The sequence below is a fragment of the Amphiura filiformis genome, chromosome 10 (assembly GCF_039555335.1).
Source record: "Amphiura filiformis chromosome 10, Afil_fr2py, whole genome shotgun sequence".
Classification (NCBI taxonomy): Eukaryota; Metazoa; Echinodermata; class Ophiuroidea; order Amphilepidida; family Amphiuridae; genus Amphiura; species Amphiura filiformis.
Genome location: NC_092637.1, coordinates 7,172,302 through 7,192,365, shown reverse-complemented (window position 1 = coordinate 7,192,365; position 20,064 = coordinate 7,172,302). Strand labels below are relative to the sequence as shown.

General features: G+C 35.8%; 1 long non-coding RNA gene across 1 annotated transcript in view; it reads right to left on the bottom strand.

Annotated features, from left to right (window-relative positions):
• The window catches only part of LOC140162458 (uncharacterized), a 347,701-nt gene that overhangs the window by 175,480 nt on the left and 152,157 nt on the right, over positions 1–20,064 (bottom strand). The window contains exon 3 of the long non-coding RNA XR_011860292.1: positions 5,868–5,916. This is a non-coding gene — a long non-coding RNA (uncharacterized lncRNA). The remainder of the gene's footprint in view (positions 1–5,867; positions 5,917–20,064) is intronic.

Below are 20,064 nucleotides of genomic sequence, written 5' to 3'. Positions count from 1 at the left end.
AAAAATGTTGAAATAAAAAAAACCTTTTTCTGGAATTTCCAAAATTAGGGTTGGTAATCGGTATTCATTTGTACAGTAAAACAAAAAAATCCAGATTTTACAGATTAGGGTTGGTTGGTGGAAGACAAGCAAACAATCTTTTTTTTTTTATGTCAAACAATTATAATTAGTGAAACGTGTCTAAGGATGAGGTTTTGATGCAAAAAAACCCAAAACATGTTGTATGGCAAGAAAATATTTGTTTATTTAAACACTGAAACTATCAATGGAAAAATAACAATTCCTTTAAAAAGGAACAGGGCGAGCAAATGAGGAAGTGTCAAGATAAAGGTGTAGTTATTTTATTGTTTGAACTGTTTCTATAATTCGCATCGATCTTAATGAGTATGTTTTTACGTACCTCAAATGACAAGGACTACGGTATCTAGCCCATGATCTTGCAATGAGACTGTACTCAGTGTATGGACAGTGTACCCTATTTGTCTAATCATTTTGACTATTTAATTCTGACCACTGTGATTAAAACAGGCTTTCAGATTGGTGAGCTATTGTGTACCAAGTGATAAGACCAGGCACGTATAATAAAAATACACTGGATAATTCATGACAGCCTATAAGACCGGGCACGTATAATAAAAATACACTGGATAATTCATGACAGCCTATTTACTGGCAAAAGGTGGGGCCAAATAAATCTTAGTTGATTCTTGAACACAATTTAAGCAGGAACCTTGAGGCAGAATTTGAATACATATTATCCTGTAACGTTTACTTAGCCTAACAGTCAATGAACGTTCATTGTTAGCATAATAAGTATCTTTGGGTATCCTATGTTTATGAAAAAAAGTGTTTACAAACGAATAACATCTGTTATACATATATACATCTACTTGCTAATACACTGAAAGTCTAATAGAAATGAAGGATAATGAACAATTACAGAACATTTATTGTTGATTAAAATAGCTATGGGTATACAATGTTTACAAAATAAGAGTGTTAATGTTTTGTACATGAAGTTGACGTCTTTGCTACATAGCTAGTTGTTAATCCCATTCAATTACACGGTTGACGAATTGAAATTTACTGAATTTAGAGAATGCACTGCGACCACCACCTGAAAATATCAAAATAGCATTATTAGCTAATCCCATAACGAGTTACTGTTCAAATATATATAATATGTTATCATGTTTTAATGTCAACAACACCCCTCAGTTAACAGACATTAATTCTCAATCGGCAGAATCCATAAGTGCTAAAGTAAATATATTTTCTCTTATCGCGTGCCGAAGTTTCCCCATTTAAGGGGTGGGGTATGAACGTTTGGACAGTATTTATTGTGGGACATTAGAGCACATCAGACATGTTGAATTGCATTCTGAATACGAAGAATGTCCTTTTGATATAAAATAATTTTGATTTTTTGAAATTTGCAAATGATGATTTTTACTTAAAGTGTATGTAGGTGGGATAAAAAAGCCGACGATCAATTGAAAATTTTGACCTTTCGTATTGAAGATATGGATCTTTTCCCCAAAACACAAAAAAATATCTTCAATATGAAAGGTCAAAATTTTTCAATTGATCGGCTTTTCCTCCCAGCTACATACACTTTAAGAATATGTCATTAGATTTATAAAATTTACTTCGAGTACTGTTATATATCAAAAATATGAAAAATATCAAATTTTAATAATTTGTCATAAAATTTGTATTACATCGTGATTTTCAAAAAATGAAAATTATTTGATATCAGAAAGACATTCTTCGTATTGGGAATGCAATTCGTTTTGTCTGATGTGCTCTCATGTCCCACAAAAATACTATCGAAACGCTCATTCCAGATCCCTTAAGTACTCTCTTTAATTTACTCAAGGTTGTGTTTGTATAAATGAATTCAGTTATATAAACACAGCCTCTGAAAAGGACATGTTTACATAAATTAATTGACTGTGTGGTTATAGTATCATTAACAGATTCTATACGCTATAGCAGAACAACAAGCACATACAGGCAAGTATTTTGCCAGTATCAATAAAACTATGAGGCTATTAATGTAGCCCAACTGTACGTACAATCTGGCAATACCGCTAAATCTTAAAGAAATGAAAAATATCTGTTGCAAATTTCGGATTTGCATAAAAGTAATTCTAGTTCATCCAAGTTGTAAAACAATTATTTCTTTTAATACAAACACATTCCTTGGTAAGACATGAAGTAGTAATGACAAATTTAAATGTACACTATCGCCTCTGTAGTTTCCTGATTACATAGACAGCACGATTATTTTATTTTTATTCTGCAACGCTGTGAGGAAATAAGTAGGCCAAAACCCATCGCAATAAGGTCGAGAAATGCTTTGCATTTCTCGCCCAAAAAGACCCAAGTGGACAGTAAGTGTGACGGTATGACAGCAGAGGTTCATGTGATAACAGTTGGATATACTGTAAAGCTATTTAATTTCACTAGTACTTTATTTCGCTAATTGCCAATGACCACCATTTTCATGGGTATTTAATTTCCCTAATCCAGCAATTTATTTTTACACTCAGAAGTATTTAATTTGGCAAATTAAGGCTTCTAGTGAAATGAGCAAAATTAAATCCCCAGCGAAATGAAGTGGTTTTCCAGTAAATTTAATAATGAATTGTTGACAGTGTTGACCTAGCTATCACATCACAAACATGGCAGTTGTCTCTGAAAATATAATTATTGATTTTGTAACTAAATTAAAGAACTGCATTACTGCTTTAAGATGACACCTTACATATTGTCTGATTTGTAATACTTATTTTATGTGACAAATATAAAAATAAATCCTTTTCCCACTAATTTTCAATATTTTTTCATATTATTATGCTTTATTTCATTTAAATGGCGGTTTCTGACAATTGTCAAGTTTCACTCCCGGCAACTCAACACAAAAGTTGACAACCATGAGAGTTACTAAATCTTTCAAAAGTCCCCTTTGCAATGTTTTTTCATCAAATATACCCCCTTTTTCATGCAAAATTGAGGACAAAATTTGGCCAAAAACAACCCCTTTGTGGTTTTCAATGACTAGAATTTCAAACACACCTTTTCAGTGACACTAAATATTGACATAAAATTACCGGATTTTCCCAAGTACCCCTTTTATCCAAATTTTGCAGACACTGTAAATTAAACACCTCCTATTTTGTTGATTTCACGGTCAAATTTCGCGGACTGTCCAAATTAAATACTGCAATGACAGCATATTGTAAAATGAACAAATCCCATAGTAATGGTAATTCTATTAGTGGCAAATTGCACAGGATAACTGAAAATTGCTGCAGATTGGGCTATGAATGTTGAAAGTTTCCTGTCACATATTTTGTGTCAAGTAATGAAGGGACTCTTCCATTATTCATTATTTGACTCATTGACTGTATTTCATTATTACCTGATTACGTGTACTCTTCACGGCCCTGCATTTCTTATATCGCCTTGATAAGAGTTCGAAGCCCTGTCATCAACAGAGGGCGGTAATCCCATGGTAAGGAATGTCCCAATGTCTGATGAACCGCGTTAATGAGCTGGTCAGTAACCATAGAAAAAGCCTGATTACGGCAAAAATTGACAAGTAACTTTCACAAATTTCTAGATACAGTTACTAGCAGGTTGTGCAATGGAATCCAACCATTTGTTAATCATTTCTTTCTTGAAGGAGCAATAATTATTCCTCATGAATATTAATGTCATGTTGATGACATCATATAGTTACTTGAATTTTGTTCATTTTAACATTTTGAAACATTTAACGCTCAAAAGGCACACAAAATCAATCAGAAATACTTTTCTTCATTTCACATGAGTTTCCATGCCGAAATGCTAGCATCAGAGTAATCTCCTTTTTAAGATACAGCTTTTATAAGTGTCATATGTCACTTCTATATAATTTGTAAATTTGTATTATGCACACAAATAGTGATGCCCGTTTGTGCTGTATTTTTGATAGTTTTTCATATCCGATTTTAAAGATAAAACACATTCCCTACAGAGAAAACGAAATAGCAAAACATACAACAGTTTGTAACATTGTGCATGAACTTGACGATCTATGTTTAGATTGTGATGTAATTAACGTGTGTAATGAGATTTCTCTTTCTGAATCTGACTGGTAAAATATTATTTTTCATCACAATATTGCATCAAATTCATACATTTCTGGGTCAAAAGGCATATAAAACATTTAGAATTATTGAAATATGGTTTATAAATAACGCTAATAAAATCATTTGAGTTGATCAAGTAATCGCTTTTTATGATTTTCAAGGCAATATGCATAAATAATGATTCTGCATATACAAATTTTTTCACTTCAGTAAGCTCATCTTTTGACTAACTTTCATTATTGATCAATGTTTCTATTGTATGCAGTTAACATCAAAGAACCACAGGTGTTTGAGCTTGTGCAATGCACTGCATTGAATTGGATTACATATATGGGTTATTCAGGTTATTGGTCGCTAGATGGAAGCGAACATGATACATACCACATAGTATTCCATGTCTGTGCGGGGAGTTGAACCCTAGCGACCAGAACTATGAACACTTTGAAGTGTTAGCACTTTGCAGGACCGTGTCTTGAGTAAGAATATGTAATTCCCAAACATCACACATTCTAGAATGAAGAGATCAGGAAAGGGCTGATTTCAACCATCATAACTGTAGCTAAGAACTAAGTCGCTCCTGTGAAGACCAAATTATGTTTTCTTAATACAAATTTAGTACATATCTGCAACTGGCATATCAGTGGGCCAGGCCCCAGGAGAATTAAAAAACGTGATAAAGAGCTTGACAATTTCATTAGCAACTATTAAGTATGCCTCCATATCTGATGAGAAAGTATGTTAGGAGTATATTCATTTTCTGACAATTTGAACCAGAAATGATTGAATTATTCCTACGTGTATAAGATTGGCAAATGTGAAGTTTTCAGCAATGAGGTTTAGTAGAAGTAAGACAGGGTTCCTGCACCTTGAAGCCTTTAAAATTCAAGGACTTTTCAAGGACTTTTCAAGGATTTTCAAGGACTTACCACAACACAAAAAGTTGTGTATTAATGAAAGTGACAGCTCCTTTCCACTCCCCAAAAGGATACTTTAGATAAAATTCCAATTTTCAAGGCCTTTCAAGGACCTTGTGCAAATTTCTAGGACTTTCTAGGCCTTGAAATGGTCCGGGAAATGGTGTTTTCAAATTCAAGGACTTTCAAGGACTGCGGGAACCCTGGTAAGAGTATGAGTGGCACTAGCCATGTATATTCTTACAAACTAGTAGCATGCATGAAAATACTACTATAAGTGGAAGGTGTTCTGGGTCAGAGAAGTTGTCTTTGAAAATCCAGAATAAGGGTATATATATATTGGTTTCACAGTCAAGTATGTTACAGATCTGTTGTCACTTGCTACTTTAATTGAAAGGCGTTCTCTAATAGAAAGACACTTGACAGTACAATGTGAACTGCCAAACAAATTATAGCACTGCTTGAGAAAAGGACGGTATGCTACTAGTAGTTAAATTTGCTGCAACACCATTATATCTGGACCTTTTTTATGGACTATATTACAATATTACTTGGACTCTCTCCACATAAATAAATGTTGATTGCAGATGACAAGTGCCAAATTTTCTTTAAAAAATCATAAATGTCAGAATTGTCCATTGTCATGACCATATTTGGAATCAGCATGAAAAATGCATTATTATGAGTACAAACAAGCCTAGTATTGGTTCAGTGATTCTTAAGATAGCTCTTGATATTTTGAACAAATATCATGTTGAAGCCTATGACTAACATGTAAATCATCAGCACTTATAATAATAGCATCATCACTTACCAATTATTCTATCACATATCTTCAGTATTGCTTCTGCTTCAACATGGAGCTGTAATTAAAAGAAAAGGAATTGAAAAATAGTAGTTCTATTGTAGTTCTATTAAACTAAATGTAATGACTTAAGGAATCGGATAGCAACATTTGCACAGTATTTTTTGTGGGACCTGAGAGCACATTTGCCATAAAATGTGTACTATATCGCAAATTTTGATAATTATTTGATATTAGTTGGACATTATCTCATTTTCAAAATGCAATTCGATATGTCTGATGCGCTCTCAGGTCCCACAATTAATACGAGAAAACATCGCTATCCAATCCCTTAAAAAGTCAACATTTTGATTTGCAATTTCCCATTAAACCACTCTTCTTTTACTACTACTACAGAAGTGATAATTTTCGCTTGTGAAATTTTGTGCTGTGCCGATTACTTCCCTTGTTTTTAATTTGTGGTCACTTATTCAGGTAACCTCATTTGAAATTCACACTCCCTGTGTGGAAGATGAAGGTCGTACCGTCCATAGCTGGATATGGATTTTAACATTCTGCTGCATTCAGAGGAAATCATAGTTATAATAACATCTGCATACTAAACTAATAATTGCATCTGTACCATTAGTTGACATAGATTTGACACATTACATGCAATTCATTATATCATTTCCCTGATTGTATAAGCCTTAACCTTGAAACCTGCAGACCAATGGGCAAGTCATACTATACGTTTAGATTTAGATTGATTCGGATCAGTCCCTCACTTCACTGATTGTATAAGCCTTAACCTTGAAACCTGCAGACCAATGAAGGGCAAGTCTTACCATACATTTAGATTTGGATTGATTCGGATCAGTCCCTCACTTCACTGATTGTATAAGCTCAACTTAACCTTGAAACCTGCAGACCAATGAAGGGCAAGTCATACCATACGTTTAGATTTGGATTGATTCGGATCAGTCCCTCACTTCACTGATTGTATAAGCCCAACTTAACCTTGAAACCTGCAGACCAATGATGGGCAAGTCATACCATATGTTTAGATTTGGATTGATTCGGATCGGTCCCTCACTTCACTGATTGTATAAGCCCAACTTGACCTTGAAACCTGCAGACCAATGATGGGCAAGTCATACCGTATGTTTAGATTTGATTTGATTCGGATCAGTCCCTCACTTCACTGATTGTATAAGCCCAACTTGACATTGAAACCTGCAGACCAATGATGAGCAAGTCATACCATATGTTTAGATTTAGATTGATTCGGATCAGTCCCTCACTTCACTGATTGTATAAGCCTTAACCTTGAAACCTGCAGACCAATGATGGGCAAGTCATACCATACATTTAGATGTGGATTGATTCGGATCAATCCCATTTATAGTTGACACAGTAGACAGTGAAGGAGATGCACAGTCATAGATTTGAACATTGACACATTATATAAACCAGATGTCTAGTTTTCCAACTTGAGCTTGAAAACTGCAGACCAATGGGCAAGTCATGCTATTTGTTGGATCAGTCCCATTAGCTGACAGATTTGACATAATTATGCTGTATGCAATTTATTATAAACTCAACTTAACCTTGAAACCTGGGCAGATCAATGGGCAAGCCATACCATAGGTTTAGATTTCCTATCAAGTTAAAATACAGCATCTGACACTGAAAAAAATGACAAAATCTACCACAAAGTGTGAATTAATACTTGGTTAATTGCCCGGGGGAGGCACTCCCTATCTGAAATGGCAGGGATGTGCCTCGGTCATGTTAAAAGTAGGGGGCATTCAGGTCAAATGTACAATTACAAAAATATGGGGTCATTCAGTACACAACCTGAATAAAAATGGGGTCATTCGGTATGAAACTTTGAAAAAAGGATGGTCATTGGGGTAAAAAAAGTTAAATGGGAGTCATTGAGTACAGGATTGCCAAAAGAGTATCATTAAGTACACATGAATAAGTGCCAAACTGTGTAAAACAACTTGGCCACCTTGGAAATGTGAAAAATCTCATTATTTCTGGAGGAGAACACAAATACCACCTAAATTTGGGAATTAAAAGGGGGGTCATTGGGTATAGCAGCAAATAGAAAAAGGGGGTCATTGAGTACATGAATTTTTTTAAAGGGGGTCATTGGGTAATAGGTAGAACCATAACAAAAAAAGGGGTCATTGGGTACAAGCCGGGGGTTAATTGTCCCTCTAGAAGAAGAGCAGTTTATCAGCTCGAAACATCAATTTTTTGTCTGTTTGGTTTAAACCTGTGTGATCTCTGGAATTGGTTATTTTTTGCCATCACATTTTTGGACTTTACCTACTTCTGTGCCTACATTTGTTATTCCTTGTCATTGGTTCAGTGTTGATTTTCAAATTCATTTTTGTATTCATATTGATTTCTAGACTTCTCCGTAGTCCACTTGCCCATTTTTGTATACTTTGGCTATTACATTTAAGCATAAAACTCTGATTTGTATTAATTGTGTGCAATTGATAGAATTTCACATCTGATCTTTTCAGTCACCGTACTCCCTCTGTTTACTAGCTTCCCAAGTGGACTACTTACTTTGACTTGGACGGGACTCTATGGAGAGTTGGCCATGTAATGCATCTTTAAATGGATCTGGCTTGTGATTGGTCGCCCAGATCTCGTTATGGTTTAAATCCTCCGAGCACGTACCATTACCATTGATAGCTATTGATGACTACATCGTACACAACTATGCAGCGCTTTGTGTACTAGGTGCATGAGCGCGTCTTGTAACATCCACGCTTTGTGCCTGCGGTTAAATTGGATTGATAAACAAGTATGATTGACAGTGTGTGTTAGGGACTAAGTCCCCGATCAAAGTCCTGTTAAAAAGGCAGTGTACCGGTACATAGTTGATTTTTAACTCGGGCTTTCGCGATTAATAACCTGGTAGAGTCTAAAATCAGAATTTTTTTGTATTGAAGTGCCATTATAAGTCTATTATAATTATGCCATCATAATATGTTGCATTCAATAATATAAGCCTACGGATACGTATAGTTTACTGTTACTGTCACTAATATAATTATAATAAACTTTTTCATAACCATTTATTAGTATTTTGATGTCATAGATATAAGTATTATTTCGAGTTCAACTGAATGCGTTCATCATGATCGATTAATAACATATGTTTATTTATCAAAAATCGACTATGGCATAGTCTAATTGATTTCTTGTGTTTTTGTTTAACACTTCTGTGACTTGGTTTTGGTCATTTTTACCTACTTCTGGGCCTACATTTGTGTTTTGTTCTGCTCTTATACCATCTAATCTGTGTTTTACTTGCTTTCCCCACATCAATTAGGTATACACCTTGCTCTTTTTCTGTTTTTTTTATTATATAGATACTCTCTAAATGTAAAAGAGTGAAAATTTCACTCGGAACTCAGAGTGATTTCATTCTCACTCTATTCGAGCGGTTAGTCGTTCTTTTAGAGTGAAAAAAAGCTTCTACTCTGTCAATCTAGATTCACTCCTTACAGAGTGATCCAAAATTACCGCTCAATTTCAGAGTGAAATCAGAATCGCTCTTCATGGAGTGAATCCACAGTTCGCATAGCCAATCAGAAAGCCGGATTTTCACACTGAAAGCCACGAAAAAATTGTGATTATTTATTCAGCTTAATCGTTACAGCTACAACTAGTACAAGCAGCACTGCACTGTGGCGGTTTCACGGCATAATCTGAGTTACATAATCTTAATATTGACGGCGAAATAACAGAGAACATGGTTACTCGTTTCACGGCGGTATACTGCACACCTTTTCTTGGGAGGGCTGCGATACTAGCTAATACGATGATCATGAGAGAAGATCTCATTGTATGATGTAGACAGTATTGTGATTGCTCACCAGGGGACATATCTTACACTTCCCACAATGCATTTCTTTCATTTCAATTTTCTGTACTGATTTGCTATCTAGTGCAATGTGGGTCAATAGTGACAAAAAGTACCTCAATGAACAGAGCACATCCAGAACATCATGCAAAAGATGTTTATTTCTTGACTATCAACCAATAAGTTTAGCCAGTCTATTCTCAACATGAAAACAAAGGAAACTTGTACAAAGTAAGGCCATCTTAATATAATAGTTTGTTTCAAAGCCCCCGCGCGCATTAATAACATCGCCCGCTTTTTGTGCGTTATTCTCAATGCATTGAGTAATTCAACAACTCTTCCTATACCTTTGTACAGGAGCCAACCGTTGTTAATCCGTGATGAATCCACAGTCCAGTAGCGTATCGCGAACGCAAGGTTACGATAGTACGTGTTACGCATGAGTAGCGTAAAATTCGTCATGCCTGGAACGTATGCATAAACATGAACTCTCTTATGTTGGCGGTAGCAGCTAAATATTATCGCTTTATTCTTTAGTTTTATTGCCGTTATCAACAGAGAAATACCGCGATCTTTTTGTAAGGTTGAGTGGCAATGACAAATGCACATTCCGAATGAAATAATCATTTGAATTAGACATCTTTAGCTTGTTTCGTTGTTGAAAACCTTCAATCATGTTTCACCGTTGTTCATCACCGATTAACAACTTGCGTCCGGCGCGTCTGCGTGGTTTACTTCGATCGGGCAGCTAAAGCTGCCCTCGCGAAGTAAACCACTCAGACGACGCAGACGCATCGTTGTTAATCGGTGATGAACAACGGTGAAACATGATTGAATCCCTAAATAACAGATTTTTTTCCAAATCCCCCACACAAATATATCACGTCTGACATCATCACACTTCAAAATAGGCTAAATCGTAAATCTCAATCAAATTCTTCATCTTGAGTCAGTAAAACCTCCTTGACAGATGAAAAGGGTGTTCTATTCTTGTCAATAAGATCATCCCACAGATAAAAAAAAGGAAAGGAAAATATAAAAGCTCTAAAAAAACACATTCTGCATTAGGTTTTCAATTTGGGAAAGGCTTAGAGACGAACTACTAAATTAAGATGACCTAATAAGGGTGTCATTTGCTGTTATGAGGTGATGCATCATGTTAAATGCAAAGGATTCTGGGAAGGGTAATATATCTTCTCTGATTGCTCATCTAGACTCATGTAACTCACTTAACCAAACAAAATACATTACTTATGGTTGAAAAACAGGCTTGTATTACAGTTTAAAGAAGATTGTCCTGATCATATCACACTCAAACTTTACACTGTCTAGTCGTATTGACCTGCTTTTTAACCCCATGAGAACTACCTGCTGATTGGCCAAGAAGAAGTTTTCATTATCAATTGGCCCAATTAGCAACATTGTTAAAATAATTTCACCACGCAAAAAAATTGGGGTGAATTATCTGCAAAGCTCCATTCTGATTGGTGATTAAAGTGAAGATATCATGTAATTGACCAATCAGAGGCAATGTTAGATCGGCAGGTAGTGCTCAGGGAGTTAAGGAAAATAAGATCTTTTGTGGTTTCCTATAGTCAAAAATGTGATATTTTTTTGTAGTCAAATTTCAATTTGATCCGTTCCATGTCAAATTTGATCCTATATAATGTGTTGTCTGGAATTAAATTGCAAACAAAAGTTTTCACATTACACCTGCTGGCTGCTCTTACTACACATACACTTTCCCTACATAATACTATGAGCTAAAATGGCTTTCACATACTTTTGCACCTTCTTTTTATTATATTTTTTGTTGTATCAGGTGGGGGGGGGGGGCTAAACCACTTCAAAGTTGAACCATACCCACTGTATCACAGATTATCTATGGTTGTTATTATACCCAAATTTAGGGCAGCTGTATGTAAACACACCCCGACTTTCAGAACATTAGAGAAATAAAGACATGCTTCGCTGGACGATGCTTCAAGAGTAAGAGCGAAACTGTCACCAATCCGATCAATTGGACACCCACGAATGGAGAAAGAAACCATGGTAGACCGTCCCTCACATATCGAATGCTCAGTGGCAGAAGTGGGTAACTGCAATAGCTGCCCTGTGAACATTTAGCAATTTACACACAGTATATTGTACTCATCTACATACGGCAGCTATTGTACTTACCCACTTCTGGCACAAAGCAGTTGATATATGTAGATGTGCTGAAGCAGGACTCTGGACTGGTTGCATTTGACTTTGGAACTGTGATGCAGGACAGGAGAATTTGGAGAGCTGTTGTGGTTTGGGGAAAACCACCCAAAATAAGCAAGTATCATATAGACAATCACAAGGATCATAGCATTTTTTCATGATGTACTTCTGTTGCTTGATTGCCGATATATCAATAAACCTAGTGTTAAATAACAACTCTACTTAAGGCAACTTATCGGCAACATCGATAGCCACAACTAATATGCTGGAAGGTCTACTGGTATTTTGAAATTTCTGTTGCTCACTGCGACTGTTACGCTGAATTTATACTCGATCAGCGAGCGATTGTAATCGTGGTGACACCTGGAATTTTTTTTTCCAGGGAAAGGGGGGGGGCAAAGTGAACTTCGGGGGGAGCAAAATCAATTAATTTTGCACAAAATTGCTGCAAAAAGTGGAAATTTTGTGTTTTTACTGTGGGAAAACAGGGCAACAGGATTTTCAAAATATTGAAAATCAGCCCTTTTTCAGCTTTTTTTCCAAGATACAATTAACTCCTTTAAGATGGACAAATTTATAAAAAAGGTGACTTATTTAGCTACCTGCACCTGTCATAAATCCAAGCTATGGGCCTGTGTGTAAAAATAGATGAGTGTGTGGTATGATGTTACAGGGATGGGAATATTGTTGTAGGTGTACTGGCAGCTTTGTTTTCTAATATTCCACTTTCATTTAGAGTACCACACCTAGGTTTCATTATCATTGAGGTATAGGACTTTTTATTTTTTCGGAGAAGAGCAGGTAGGCCAACTACTTGATTATATTTCTACATGTTCATACTACATACTCTGAAAATTTTAGAAAATTCGCACGAGTCCGCTTTTTTTTAAATCACATTTTGTTCCTAAAATGGGGTTATAAGCGCCCTCAACGGGCACTCTTCCCATAGGGCTACATGTAAAGACCAGTTATAGACAAATGGCCCTAAAATAAAATGGACTCGTGCAAATTTCCTCAAATTTTGCATATGATGTAGATTTAACATCTGGAATGTAATGCAAGTGATGTCGTTGCTGCTCTTCTAAATTCATTTTTAAAATGTCCGCCCCAGACCAAGGTGACCATAGCTTCAGATCCAAGCCAACTCAAAAACAAAATCAGCGCGCTTCCACTCAACAACATTAGTGGACCCATATTTTTTCACGGTTGTGGAAAAACTTAACTTTTAAAAAAAAAAGAAACTTAACATTTTGACTAAGTTACCCACATACCCCAGCCCACTTGATTCTCCATCCCCCAGAAACATCCCACACACACACACCCTACCCCCGTCATCCAACCTATATACTACTTGCCTTACTAATATTTTCGAGGACCTGAAAAATTACAAATGTCCTTGGTGTGTTGTCATGTCAAGTCCTCAAAAAGTCGGTAAAACCGAAAAAGTGTCAAACTGGTTAACGCTGCGAGGACGTAAGCTATAGAAGAGGTCTAGGGTATAAGACCTCACTTTTCGTTGTTTAATTAGGTTTCCGTAGCGAGGACGCGTATTTAGGTCCTCATTAAGCACAAGGTCCATGGTGTGTCAGTGTGTTGTTATGTTGGAGTCTTCGGAAATAATGCAAACGCAATTTGGCTGGCCACAATCAATAGTAAGCAGTGAGAATTTAATATATCAGGTTGGATGTTGCAATATTTATCCAACTAGCGGTCACCCGTCTTTTGCGGTCAGGGTCTTTCGCGGTTGGTAAATTTTGTATATTTTGTGTACATGTAAATGTTTTATTTAATGTGATTAATGGTATGAGAGGAGATTATCATTTAGAACTTAGAAGTATAATATTTAGTATCTTTTCCATATAAATCAATGGCTTGAAATTAGATCATTGATTGAAGCAAGTCTTTGTGCCACCATATCATATCCCCGGGATCATATCCACCGTGAGAAGTCTTGCCCCTGTGGGATGCTGGCCGCTCTGATATTTAAGATTTTTATGCATTTGTTTCTACAGTACTTTTTAGCCCATTTTGGACAAATTTGTTGTACCTTTTAGCTAATTTTTTATCATTTTCATCCAAGTTTGTCCCCCACCTTGAAATGTACCTTGCTGCCCCCGCCTCCTGCAAAAGTCCTGGCTACATCCCCGGCTACATCACTGAGCAGATGAACACAATTTTATTCACATCCCTCTTGGCCCCCTGTGGCCTGCTGGCTGATCTGATATTTTAGATTTCTATGCATTTGTTGTACTTTTTATTTGTTAGCCCATTTTAGATAAATTTGTCGTACTCTTTAGCCCATTTGTGACAACCCCCCCCCATGAAATTTGCCTTGCCGCTCCCCCCCCCTCTCTCTCTCTCTGAAAAAGTCCTGGCTACACCACTGTGCAGCAGAAACAATTTTATTCACATTTCCTTACACTCTATTTCATATAATGTTACAACCCTGATAAATTTGTCCTTCAAAAGTTACAAACTAATTCAATAAACAAACACTCTACTGTTGACTATACGTTCTCCATAAAAACACAGAATACATGCTAATGTTGACAAATTAGTTGAATAAACAACTTAGATTTCTATGCATTTGTTGTAATTTTTATTTGTTAGCCCATTTTGGATAAATTTGTCGTACTCTTTAGCCCATTTGTGACAATCCCCCCATGAAATTTACCTTGCCGCTCCCCCCCTCTCTCTCTCTCTCTCTCTGAAAAGTCCTGGCTACACCACTGTGCAGCTGAAACAATTTTATTCACATTTCCTTACACTCTATTTCATATAAAGTTACAACCCTGATTAATTTGTCCTTCAAAAGTTTCACTTACAAACTAATTCAATAAACAAACACTCTACTGTTGACTATATGTTCTCCATAAAAACACAGAATACATGCTAATGTTGATAAATTAGTTGAATAAACAATAGATGTTAATTGAGTTTCTACTGTCATGACTGTGTCATGTAATAGTTGAGACTACAGGCATACTTCTACTGCTCATGTAATAGTTGAGACTACAGGCATAATATCCTCACACCGATGACAGGATAGAAGGCCTAATTCAGGCTATGTCAACATTATTTGGCATGCAGGTGCTCTGCTAGTGGCTTTGAAACTAATTAAGATAATTTGACACCCTTAACGTAAACAAAAACAAAATTGGACGTTTTATTGGGGTGCGGACAACTTTACTCTCATAACGCAAAAATCCGTTTTCGAAATAATGTAAAACGTAGAAGTTTTAGCCTTACCAAGTCGCCAAACTCAGTAATTTATTATAGATGTAATGGCATTAGACATGGAACATGACATTGTCTGATCCAGTATTAATGTGTATTAGGATGATATTATTGTCTAGCCAGATTATTAAGCTTAATAATCTCACTTCAAAGAAGAGATGCTAAAATAATACACAAGTTTATTAACCTCATGTGGTATATACTGACCAAATTATCGGCCTCTATGAACTATTTTGATTGGTTATAAAGACCGCTATATCAATAATGTCATGTATTAAATGTGACCCGCTCTGACAAAACCACGACCAAGTCGCATTTTTGACATTTTCATGATTTGAATAAAAATGTAAGCACTAGACAATAAGCTTTAAAATGATACCATAATTATATAAATAGCGTCAATACTTTCCAAGATATAGATAATCTTGATATTTTGAAAAATTGCTATTCTGAGTAATGGGCCAATTAGTTTCCTGCCTTACACAGGATTGAATACAGATTATCATAGTTCAACTTATTTATTTTGAGCACTTTCAAGGATTTAAAGTCCACTTAGTCCCACAGTCAAATATCATGAAATTAAGAATTTCAAAATTTGATTTTTGTTGACGGGAATGTCATCTTTAAATGCCAATAACTCAAAAACATGTCAGGCAACTTGTTCCGGGTTTTGTTGGAGCTGGTCACAAATGTGACCCAATCTGATCCACTCAGGTCAAAGTTGGAAATTTTTTACTCCTCCTTTTTGCCTATATCTCAGTTTCATTATTGCCAATGTTAGCCTGATTGGACCAGATCTGGTCACAAATAAAGTTTAATGATGTACAACAACATTAAACGAAGTTATCTGTGCAAATGGACAATTCTCTTTGCGGTTGTTTACGTCAGGCAGTTTGTTTTTGGTGGCCTGACTGGGGGGCCAATGAGAGTCCCCATTTTGTGTGGCCTCAAAGCATAACTATTTGGTTATATTCACTTATGGTTTTCAATTGAATGAGATGGCAACAAAAAATATGTCTTATTTGATTGCCAACATGATTAGCAAATTTTGCGTCCTTGTCCTTTTTAGTTTCTCTGTCTAAGGCTAATAATATGAGTTTGGACGTTGCAATATTTACCCAATGTAATGATATTAGGCATGGAACATAACATAGTCTGATCTGGTATAAATGTATTTAATGATAATGCTATTGTCTGGCAGAGACATGAAGCTTAATCTTATTTCAAAGCTTAATGTTCTGCGTGCTGGCCATATAGGTTTTAACATAAAATTCCCAAGTTCTGGGATATTTGCCCAGAATATCAAGAGCTATGTTAAGAACCACTGAACCAATACTAGGCTTGCTTGTACTCATTTTAATTTTCAAGCTGATTCCAAATATGGTCATGACCATTTACAATTACAAAATTTTTGAATTCTTAAAAAAAAAGGTGAAACTTGTCATCTGCAGTTGATACCTATGTGGAGAGAGTTTACTTTAATCATTTCAAAGAAAAGAAGTTTATATATTATGGAGTTGGTAAAGGTGACACTGAACGGTCAAGTTTTTGAACAGTTTTAGGATTTTCTTCATTTCCAAAATTCACAGTAGCAGTGTGAAAGGCAATGCATGGATTGGGCTATTACAGTTAAAATCCATACACCCACTATGGAAGATATAACCATCTCCCACACAGGGAGTGGGAATTTCAAATGGGGTTAGCTGAATGGGTGACTCCATTGAAATCTACATCCCGCATGTGGGAAATCAGGGTCATTCTTCCATAGGGGTGTATGAGTTTCAACTGGAATAGCCCATTTTGTTGATATCAAAACACAGAAGTGTTTAAGACAAATAGGATTATTGAATTAATCACCATCTGTTGACTTGTGTAAATCCTATCAGGTGGTCAACTGGATTATATGGCCACTAATATTATCTAAAGAAAACTTGTATTATATCGGTAACTGTATCATCTTACAAAATATGCATGTGACATGCTGCCATGAAATGAGCGTAAAGTCGCAAGTTAGCAGTTTTGAAACACGCTGGTTACTGCGTAGGTGTTCTTTATTTCACACATGAGCGTAAGGTTGTAAGTTATTTTTGAAACACCCTGGCTACTGTGTTGCTGTGTTTTGTTTTGTTTCACATGCACCCGTACAAGCCAGAAGCATGTCTGTGTGTCCTTTATGATTGAGTATGAATTTCAAATGGAATTAACACATTATAGGGAGCTCCATTTGAATTTCATATACCCACTGAGAAAGATTCAACATGAATCTTCCACTCAGGGAGGGCGAGTTTCAAATGGAACTGCTAATGTGTTTATTCCATTTGAAAATCATACTCACTCTGTGGAAGATATTTCGAAGATATTTCCAAAATCTTCCACAGGGTGAGTGTGGATTTTAAATGGAATAGCCCAATGGGCCATTCATGAAGGACATACAAATAGGCTTGAACAGGTGTGCGGCAAACAAAGAACATCAACTCAGCAGCCAGAATGTCTCGAAACTACCAACTTGCGACTTTATACTCATTTCGTTATAGCAGGACACATAATGGTATTCATTACAAAATTGGTGTCATTTTACAGAAAGGCTATTGGCAGATAGCTACTACAACGATTGAAGGGGCTTGAGTGTTTACAGTGACAACAATTATTTTGCCAGTAGATATAAATATGCCTTCAAATCATTGAAAATTGACCTATTGGGATTTTGTTGGGATTTCATATTCCATATAATGAAGTCCGCACTGTATTTTAATTTAAAAGCCAATAAAAAACATTTTTTTTAAACTAAAGTCAATTATCCGACTCCAACAGATTTAGATTGAGAAAATTACTTAGTAGGCCTAGCATGTTACAAATTTGGAATGATTTGATGCAGTTGGTATTTACATTATAAACCAATGGCAACATCCAAATTAAAACCATAATCTTATAATATGAAATTGGTTATTTTTTTCAAATCTGATTTTTTGGCATATATTTGTAATGTTTACACATGTCCCAACTTACATTCAAATGGAATCACCCAAATTGGTTTTGTCAGCTCAACAGAGCAATTTTGTCATAATGTCATATTCATTAAGCCCCCAATAGAAGTCCATGTTAAATAGCCAAAATAGCCAGTGGATATCTTTCACTTTACCTTGTTATTTTGGCTTAAATGAACAGAAACCTTTCCTGACAATTATTACTAATATGTGACATAATCTGGTCCATGAACCTGTGGATTAAATTTTGATTGTATTATTTGAAATTGTACATTACAGCTTTTAGCATAACTTGTCTGCCATCATCTGCCCATAAGGACTAGACTAATTTGTCAAAACAAATCAAAAACAGACTTGGAATGAGACAATATTGCTGATAATATGTTACACATTTGGAATGATTTGACAAAGTTTGGTATTTGCATCATAACCAATAATGGCACCATTGGGCTATTCCATTTAGAATCCACACTCCCCCTGTGGAAGATTTTGGAAATAGGTTCCATAGGGGGAGTATGAATTTCAAATGGAATTAGCACATTAACTAACTCTATTTGAAATTCATCCTCCCTCTGTAGAAGATTCAGGTTGAATCTTTCTCAGAGGGTGTATGGAAATCAAATTGAGCTGCCTAATGTGCTAATTCTATTTGAAATTCATACTCCCCTTTGTGGAACCTATTTCCAAAATCTTCCACAGGGGAGTGTGGATTTTAAATAGAATAGCCCATTGGCTGTGTCGTCTGCTCATAAAGACTAAACCAATTTGAGATAAGACTTGGTGCATCTTTCTATAAATAACTCAAATATAGCCGACCTTGCGTATATGTTGTTGTTATGCTTTATTCTGTTAAGTCTTGGTATTACTCTAATTCTATTGCTGTTAATAACATGATACCGACACCCAGAGTATTCTGTCAGTAATTAAGTTAAAGGGAATTGATGTCAACTTAACGATCTGCTCCAGTAACTTAGTCTTGGGTGAATGTTGTATACTTGATTCTGAATGCATTACCATAGAATTCCGTCTAGAAGCATATATGCTTCTAAACGAGGTTATTTTTTTAAAAGAAAGAGACAAAAGCCAAATACCCCCACAAACACATTACAATAGATTGGGCTTGCAATAATACGCATTGTACAGTCGCTTAAATCAGTAATATAGTTTTTCAAACTCCAAATATTCTTTTTGTGGAGAGTGTCTGCCTCTTGTCTCTTTCGTTAAAAACACCTCGTTTAGAGGCATATATATTCTTGTAGACAAGGTTTTATGGTATATGCTGCGTGCTAGCCATATGCTTCAACATGTTAAAGAACGTCACAGGCTATTCGAAAAGAGCAGGGGAATACACTCATCTACTCCCGAGTTCCTGAGTAAAAAAATAAGTATACAGCTTGTCTGTACGCAGTGCGATAATACTCAGTAGGCACTAGTAAGAAAAAAGAAATCAGCTCTGAAATTGTTTAACTTTTAATGAAAATTTAGAACTATGGCTGCTGTGTTATTTGCTCATGAAGACTAAATCAATTTGAAATAAGACTTGGTGCACTTTCTCTATAAATAACTCAAGTATATATCCGACCTTGCGAACATGTTGTTGTTGTTCTGCTTTATTCTGTCAAGTGTAGGTATTACTTTAAATCTATTGCTGTTAATAACATGATACGGACGCCCTGAGGATTCCATCAGTAATTAACTTAACGGGAATTGATGTCGACTTAACGATCTGCTATAGTAACTTATGCAGAGCAGTCTTGAGTCAATGTTGTTGATATGCTTTATTCTGAATGTATTGTATGCTGTGTGCTGGCCATAGGCTTCAACATAGTTCCTGGTGGAATTTTCGGGAGTTTACTACAAGGTACAAGAAGGTACATAGTTTTCAGATATTTTCTCAAAATAT